This window comes from Octodon degus, unplaced genomic scaffold, assembly GCF_000260255.1.
Source record: "Octodon degus isolate 3935 unplaced genomic scaffold, OctDeg1.0 scaffold00144, whole genome shotgun sequence".
Lineage (NCBI taxonomy): Eukaryota > Metazoa > Chordata > Mammalia > Rodentia > Octodontidae > Octodon > Octodon degus.
Window position 1 is genome coordinate 6,162,396 of NW_004524720.1, and position 9,044 is coordinate 6,171,439.

At 45.2% G+C, this 9,044-nt stretch overlaps 2 pseudogenes; one reads left to right on the top strand and one right to left on the bottom strand.

Annotated features, from left to right (window-relative positions):
• Positions 1–226: 226 nt before the first annotated feature.
• Positions 227–4,575, bottom strand: LOC101567284 (annotated as a pseudogene).
• Positions 4,576–5,505: 930 nt separating this feature from the next.
• On the top strand, positions 5,506–6,226 carry LOC101586185 (annotated as a pseudogene).
• Positions 6,227–9,044: the final 2,818 nt, after the last annotated feature.

Sequence of the window (9,044 nt, forward strand, 5' to 3'; positions counted from 1 at the left end):
ATTTGTCAATCAATGGTAAAATAATCACTATTTTTATATCAGTCTCTACATTTTCAAACTTTCGTTCATATCATTACTTTTTCAAGTATAAAGAAGACATAATTGCTGCTGCTGAGTCATGCTTAAAATTCAAAGTCAAATCATTTGACTACATGTCATACTGTCACCTGTCCCCACTCCAACAGCTTTTCCCAGGTGTTCCCATTACCTGGAACCCCATCTCTTCTCAGCTGTTGTCCTCTTCTGCAGACTCCAGCATCTGTCCCACCAAGTATCTTTTCCCTGAAGAAGGCTGTGACACCTGTTGGATATGGAGAAAAGGACAGAAGAAGGCAAGAGCTTAGCAAGAATGGAGTGGCCCGTGGGCAGAGCTGGGGTGGCATAAGGAGAGGGTGGCTGAGCACACTGGGAGTGTCTCCTGGGCATCTTGCAAGAGGTGGGGCCTGGGTGCAAGGAAAACCGAGGGGGCTGTGGGGCAGGTGGAGGGGCTGCTGAGCTGCTCAGAGGCGCCTGAAGCACTGGCTGTGCTGGGCAGGTGCAGGCCCTGTGCATCACTAGGTGGCATCTGCAGCCTCAGCGGTGGGTAGCTGTGTGGGGTAAGGCCCGCTGCACAACAGGCTGTGGAAAGCAAGTCATTGACAAGAGCTGATTAAAGGAACTGCAGCTGTCAGAGAGTGCTGCTTTCCTTCGAAAAATACTAAAAATAAACCCATTTTTAGGTGGGAATCTCACCAAATATTTTCATGTTACGAAGTCTCTTACTTAAAATTTTTGTGGGCTTTGTAGGGATGTAGGCTTTGGAGACTCAGTGCAATACTGCCACCCAACACAGAATGAATTCGGGCTCATGACCTCTTAGAAGCCTTGGTTTTTTCACAGCTTGCTGTGAGCACCATGAGACAACCTGGCTAAGCCTCCTGGCAGAGTCAGCACTTCACAAACTGTAGCTTCTCACTGCTGTGGCTCTGGGATGCGGACAGGAAATGGAAGCCGTGAGTAGCAGGACTGCTCCTGTGAGTGTGGGAGGCTGGGTCCACCAAAGGGAGCTGCACTGGTGTTTGTTTGTTTGTCTGTTGAGCTACTGGGATGCACTGTAGGCATGCTGCACCACTGAGCTACCTCCCCAGTGTTTTTCTTGTTTTGAGACAGGGTATGGGTAAGTTTTCCAAAGTTGGCTAAACTTTCTATGCCACAACACCTGTCCAAGCTGTGTCTTTTTTTTTTTTGCCATAATTTTATTGATAAACAAATAGCAATGAGACAGTTTTAAATCAAATTGGTAGGACAGTTTCAATAACACATTGCATACATTCTTCTTAGTGGTTAATTGCTGTACAAGATGCAGACCTGACATCCCATTTACAAACACCATTAGAACAAATCATTCTATTCATTAAGAGAATGTAATTATATATCTATCCCAACCACTCTGAATACACAGATACAAAATGGATATTCATCTGTATACCTTTTTTTGTTAAGTTCCGTTATTTGAATATTATAGGTGTGTAAACTCAGGAAAACATGCCAAAAGAGTTCAGCAACCCACAATGGTATTGGGTCTTCTGCTTCACTTGCAATGTCACCAATTGTTGACCTGAGTCCCCCACAGCTCAATATAACAGCATGGCTTTATTTCTTATATTTCATTTTTATACTTTTCTTCTGGATGGTTAAGACCAAGGTAAAGCAGGACCTATGCAACAAGAGTTGGAGCTTTTTGGTCTGAGAAGGTCAGTGAAATGCCCTCAGGATTTGTCCTGAGATCCTATACCTCAGATTGTAGAACCTTTATCAGTGCAGCCATGTGGATGAGTCACGGCCATTGCTTGGCCAATGTGCTCTCTGTGAAAGCCTGAGAGAGTGTCTTCTCCCCATGTGACTCTCCTTAGGCCCACTCTATGTCATCGATCACTTTCCTCTTTGGCCCATAATCTTCTTGATCAGAAAATTTGGGACACTACTGACAAGCTGTGTCTTAAGAAACGATCTATTCTTTATCTTCATATACCAGCCCAAAGGATGTGAAACAAGTGCACACAGGGCCTCACCCTTCCGACTCTGTGCCAGGGAACCTATAGCCCAGTATAGCACCTCTACACTGGGCACGGACACCACCCACTCCAGCATGCGCTCACTGCTGCTCACACACAGCTGTGCATGAACCTCTCATCCCACCACAGCAGAGGAGGAGGCCCGCTCTGCTTGTAGTTTGGCATTTGGAGAAAGCAGAAAGGAAGAAGGCTCTGCAAGTTCAAATGATCTCAGAAGAGCACATAGCAGATAGACTGGAGAGAAAACATCCAGGTGGGGCGCGGGGGATGGTATGGTGCTTCTAAGGTCCTCTGCACCAAGGCAGGCACCTCTGCCCCTTCTCCTGTCTTTTCCTTCTAAATAGCTTGCTTCATACAGCACCTGCTTCTCTTCTCCCAGATCAAGTAGGGAGAATGGATCTCCAGAGGGACCACATCTTTTCTTTTCTTTTCTTTTCTTTTCTTTTCTTTTCTTTTCTTTTCTTTTCTTTTCTTTTCTTTTCTTTCTTTCTTTCTTTCTTTCTTTCTTCTTTCTTTTGTACTTAGGACGGGGTCTACAGGGTCTCACTGTGTAGATTGGACTCGTAGTGATCCTCCTGTTTATAGCCTCCCAAGTGCTGGGATTACAGGCACCCACTGCCACTCCCAGTCCCAAACACTATCTCAGTGAGCCCTGGGGGTGGGCTGGCACAGCAGGCTAGGGGATCAAACTCCTGGCCCCTGCATCTGCCTAAGCAGGTACTTTAATCCACTGAGCTATTTGGCAGGGAGGGACTACATTTCTGACAAAATTCATGCTTCTGTCTGAAGGATGGCTCACTCTTCTGCTAGAAACTTCACTTAAACACCTAAAATCAGATTTTGTTCACTTTCAAAGTGCAGCCTCCTAGACCCCCTCCCCAGCCAGACCCCAGGCCTGGCATGCGTGTGGCACCATCCACCTGCTCACCGTGCCCAAGACCCCTCCCCAGCCAGAATCCAGGCCCGGCGTGGGTGTGGGAACTTCTGCCTGCTCGCTGCTCCCAAGACCCTTCTCCAGCCAGACCTCAGGCCCTGCTCCAGGCCTCCTGTGAAACCTTGCAGCAGAACGCCTTGTAGAGAGGCTAGGAACCAGACCCACCTGGCTAATCCAGGAGCTGAACATCTTGCCAGAATGGCACAGCAGGTTCACCTCTACAAGATGCAGCAGGAAGAAGCTGAGCACAGCAGCCAGACCAAAGGCTGGTTCAAAGTTGGTAGATCCAGGCCCACATGATCTTCCAGTGGTATAGGAGCAAAATAATTCTCCAAATTCTGTCCAGGAGAGAGGATGGCTTGCTCCAGGCCTGCAAGTCCCTCTAACTTCATGTGGCCTTGACCCAAGGCTGCTGGATTGGCTTCCTGATCGGCTCCCATTAGAGAACCACCTGCTGAACCAATTGGCAGAGACTGACCCTTCTCCCAAAATATCTTCTATCATCGAAGTCAAGCACAGAACTTTATCAAGGTTAAAGAATTCATTACAGTCAAATTCTCCTGGAGGGGGTCAGGGAGTTAGCTCAGTAGAATAAGCGTTTGCCTGGCAAGCTCAAGGACCTGAGTTCAATCCCTGGTTCTGCCAAAAAAGAAAAAAAAAAAAAAAAAAAGAAAAACAAACAAACAAACAATTTTCCTGGAGATAGTTCCGGCAAGACAGCTTCCTTTGGCACTTCCTGATCAGCAGTAGGCTCCTGGGTGAGGACAACGTCAACTTCATACTCTACCGCCATGCCCCATTGCACTCAACTATGCCTTCCTGTACAGAGGCTGTCAGTCGTCTTGCTCTTTTTCTGCCTTCGTGATCTTCTAGTATCTTGTCATCAAAGCCAGTCAATTCAATGGTTCCAGATGGACTTGTGGGTCCAGCTGAGATCCATTCTGGTTCTTCTTCCATGTATGAATCATTTCTTCTGTACTCACCAAAGACATGCTTACTATCCCCAACTCCCTCCTGAAACACTTGTCCTTGTAGTCCCTTTCATGATCTCTGTCTCTCAAGTCCCACCGGTCCTTATCACGAAGATAGTGACCCTTCTCAAAGGCAGAGATTATCCTTCCAGTGCCAATTCTTCATACACCGAGCAGGCAAAGTGCATCACCGTCTTTCTCCAATGGACTTCCCGAGCCATGGAAGCTACCAGCAGCTGTCACATGGCAGCCCTGCCAAAGCTCCATCTCTGTGGGCTGAGACCAACATCCAAATGGTCTTCTTTTACATGTTTTCATGGATCTACTATCCTGCGCACCAGGGAAGATCAATCTATATCCAACTTTTTTTTTTAGACTTTCCACTGGTGAGCTCCTCCTTCTTGCAGCAGGACAGAGGCAAGCTATTTCTCAGAGTCCCAGACACTATCACTGTCATACTTTTCTGAAAGGCAGGAAGGCCTCTGGAATGGGGGCCTTCTTTTATATCCAAGAGTTCCTCTTTTCTACAGCAATGGGGGGACTTGGAGGCCAGCAGTTTCTTCAAGTCAAGGAAAGCATCTCCATTTTCTGTTTTACCCACACTTCTCCCATCCATGGTTTCTTGGTCTAAAACTTTTTACACTCAATGCCTCAGCTGCACAGTGGCCCTTCCCTTCGACCACCCACCCCTCTCTGCTGCCAGCTCCAGTCCCAGCATTGCTCCCGGCAGCCTTGGCTCTACTCCCCCCACCCGTTCAGGCTCTCTTCTGCCGCTGTAACAGCAGCCCAGCCCCTGCTTTATCTTTTAATTACTTATTTATTTGGTACAGCATCTTGCAATGCAGCTAAGACTTGTATTGATTCTCTTGTCTCAGCCTCCCCAGCACTGGGATTACAGGTGTGCACTACCCTGCCTGGTTTTGGTGGAAAGCATGGTACACTTGGCCTTCTTGGGCTGGCACAGCATGCCCTACTGGGGATCGAATGTGGGTCTTTGTGTTTGCCAGCCAGGCACTTAGACTGCCGAGTGATCTTCCCAGCTCCTCTAAATCCATTTTAAAATTTGCTGCAGGCTCAGGTGAAGACAGAGCCTCAGTCCTATTATGACATGTGTGCATTTCTAAGGGATTCAAGTCAGAAAGTTTGAGGTGAGTTGGGGATTACACCATTAAAATTTAGTATGACATTTGGCACTTAATTACTGTGAAATTTCAGACCAACGTTGAATTTGTTCAGGTTTAAATAAAGAAATATAACAGCAGAAATATGCAACCCAAATGAAATTTATCTTGGATATTCAGAGACAGAAAGGGTATTTTATTGTTGCTACTGAAATGGAATTACTGATCCATTTTGAAGGGACGTGGGGCAGGGGATTCCTCTGATCCAGGGGCCCAGAACCATGTAGTGGCAGAATTTGCGAAGCTAGCAGCATGGGATCCGGTGACAGCGGTCCCATTGGCTGAAGTTCGTGGGGTGGGGTGGGGGGAGGGGAGGGACGGGGTCCTAGTCTTTGGCTTCTCAACTTGGACCTTCGACAACAAACATGTCTCGGCCTGTCAGAAATAGAAAGGTCGCTGATTATTCACAGTTTCAGTAGTCTGATGATGCAGATGAAGATTATGGGCGATTCAGGTCCTCCAAAAGAAAATCTGATCGTCTCCTCGAGAAGCTAAAAGGAAGAGGTGGTCTGGAAAGAATTCACAGGAAGGCAGTGAAGACTCAGAAGAAAAAGACACGAAGACCAAGAAGGATGATTCTTACTCAGCAGAGGACAGTGAAGATGAAAAAGATGATCATACAAATGTGCGTCAACAGCGGCAGGCAGCATCTAAAGCAGCCTCCAAACAGAGAGAGATGCTCATGGAAGACGCGGGTAGTGAGGAGGAGCAAGAGGAAGAGGATGAGGCACCATTCCAGGAGAAAGATTCCGATAGTGAGGAAGATTTCCTAATGGAAGACGATGATGACAGTGACTGTGGCGGTTCAAAAAAGAAAAACAAAAAGATGGTCAAGAAATCCAAACCTGAGCAAAAAGAAAAGAAAATGCCCAAGGCTAAAGGCTACGGTGACACCGAGTCCAGTGAGAGGCAAAGGGAAAGTGGGTCGCCCCGCAGCTTCCAAAGCATCAAAAGAAAAGACTCCTTCTCCCAAAGAAGACGAGGAATCTGAAAGCCCTCCAGAGAAGAAGACATTGGCAAGCCCCCCACCCGAGAAGTGTGGAGACGAAAAGGTCTAAAGATGAAGCCCAGTCTGAGGAGGATTAAAAATGCTCATAGTTTGGGGAGAGATTTTATGAAAGAAAGAAAGAAAGAAAGAAAGAAAGAAAGAAAGAAAGAAAGAAAGAAAAGAAGGGAAAAGAGAACCTACTTAAGATAGAACATGGTTTGGCTATGGTTTGAATCATGAGCTTTCAGTGCTTTTTTTCTATTTGTAGGATATAATTTTTCTTTCTCCTTTTTTCTTCCCTCCTTTTCCCCTTCCTCTCGTTCACTCTTCCTCTCTTTCTCCAGAAACCATTGTATATAGAAATGTCTAAGTTACCTTTGTGTCTGTTGGCCTTCTCTTTGCCATCACTCTGATTCTCAATGAAAGTCATGTCAGATTAATCACTGGACTGACTGCTCCATCTTTTTCTTTTTAATGGAAGACGCACCACATTTATGAAGTAATAAGATCTGAGATGGAGACAATGGGAAGAACTTCGCCTTTGGTTAAAATGACATAGCAAGTTGAACAGTAATCAAAAAACAGACAGATTTTAGGTAAAAATAATTGCTTCTTTCTCTGCCTGGACTTCTAAAAAATCAATTGTCATCTAATATGAGTTTATATATCCATATGCATAAGTATAAATGCCTAAAAAATTTAAATGGAATTACTCTGTGATTATCTAAGTTACAAATAAAATGATTATTCAAAACAAAAAACAAACAAAACCCCCCCCCCCCAAACCAAAAAAACCAAAACAAACAAAGTGCAGCCTTCCAGAAAGGGTAGGAAAGGAAAGCGAAAGGGGAGAAAAGACAACAGAAGGAAAAAAGGGAACAAAAAGCTTTTGTAACTAAGGAGAAGAAGGGTGAAGGGAGGGGAGGGGAATAGTGAAAAAAGGAATCAAGATATATTATGTACTGGTACAAATTCCCTATGATGAACGCAATCACTGTATACCAAAAGAAAACCAATAAAGGTAATTTAAAATGAATAGAAAATTTGAGTAATCACTGAAAGGAAAAATTAGCTGTCATTAGTGTAATTTTTGTTACAGCAACTCTTAAAATATACATTGCCTGAAGTGTCCATGTTTCTCACACCTCCCATTTATACATGCAATTGTAGTGTTTAATTAGTTGGAAGGTTCATGGAATCTTACATTCAGCCTAGTTTACCTTGTATTCTCCTTACTTTTCAGATTAACTGTAGGTAGGTTATAAACACAATCCTAAACTCCTTCCTTGTAATTGTTTCTAAAACTATTGAGGTCCCTACTCTCCTACTTCTTAAATATCTCATGATAATTAAAATTGTACTTGATCATAAGAATCTTTTAGTGCTTCAGTAGTACACTGCATACATTCATTCTCATTGACAAAAACATCATGAAGCTAGTACGAAGGCTGAGACTGAGTTCACCCGACGCAGATCTAGCAAAGTGCTGGTCAGTTGTCCCTGTAAGTCCTGGTCACTTGAGTCATCAGCAGAGATCTGTCACAGCTGAAAGCTCACAGGGGATCTCATGCTGTCTTCAAGCTGTCTTCCTGTGTGCAGCTGTGATGGGTGTGGTGCTCTTGACTCATTGTCTTTCAAAAATATCACAACTATTCTGAGTTCTCAATAAACTGCTTGATTATGACCCAGAACTCCAAAACTTCCCTTTGGTCATCTCTAAGCCTTGGAGAAGGCTTATGAAGCAATGAATGTGAACACTGATGAAATCATGGCCAGGAAGAGAATAAAAATAACCATCTTAGCCCTAAGGAAGGTAGGATGGTTAATGTGTCTTGATACTTTCAAATGTACTAGATCTTTACAATTTCTTACAAATCTGCAAAAGCATAAATAATTTTTTTCAAGCAAGTAAATATGTCATTTGTTATTTTAGTCTTCTGCAGATTGGGAGATTTTGGTGCAATATTTCTAAGTCCTCAGTTAACATATAAACAAAAAGTGTATTGTGAGAACCTTGGTTCATCCTAGACCCCTATCGGGGAGTGCTGTGGGCCAGAAGCTTAGTCCATGAAGGTGCAGTGGGACAGTGTCAAAAACAGGGCCCTCCTCGCTGGGCACAGGTGAAGGTGCTGCTGCCATCACTGTGTGTGTCTCATTGATTTCTAAAGATGGGTCTGCACCTTCACTTTGCACCAGCACCCCTGACATGATAGCTGGTCCTGGGGAGGAACTTGGTGTGACCTGTCACTTCATGAGAGGGACATTATGTAACAAAATATGTTAAGTAAAAGAACAGGCAAGGTTTATTTTTGCTTAAAATAATTTAGTGTCTTATTAGGATTTTCAAAGTGGGAAATAAAATTAAGAATTAAAAAATCGAGACCCAGTCCTAGCCCAGGTTCGGTGAGTGTGCGGAGAGCTTCCTGCTACCCTGCGCGGGCGGGACCAGTCCCAGCCCAGGCGCAGTGTGGGCCAGACACTCTCCCAGCCCCTTGGGCCAACCCCAACCACTCTGCAGTGCCTCCCCCACCCCGCCCACCGAGTAGGAATTTTGCCCTGTCCCAGAGCCCCCAGATCCAGTCCTAGCCCAGGTCCCGCAAGTGTGTGCGGAGAGCTTACTCTTCCCCCTACTTCACATTGCCCCCTCCAGGCACAGCTCAGGCCTGGCATACATGCCTGGGGTATAAATCTGCAGCTGCAATCCCTGCAGAGAGTGTAGAGGATAGATCCAACCAGCTAGTCCAGAAGAACATCTCGCCACAGGGGCACAACAGGTTCACCCTTAAGGGCAGCAGTGGGAAGGAGCTGAGCACAGCAGCCAGACCCAAGTCAGATGCAGCTGGATAAGTCCAAACTTTGTACAGCTGCACCTGAACTTCAGTATGTGCGAAGGTTATAACTACAGCAAAGATCTAC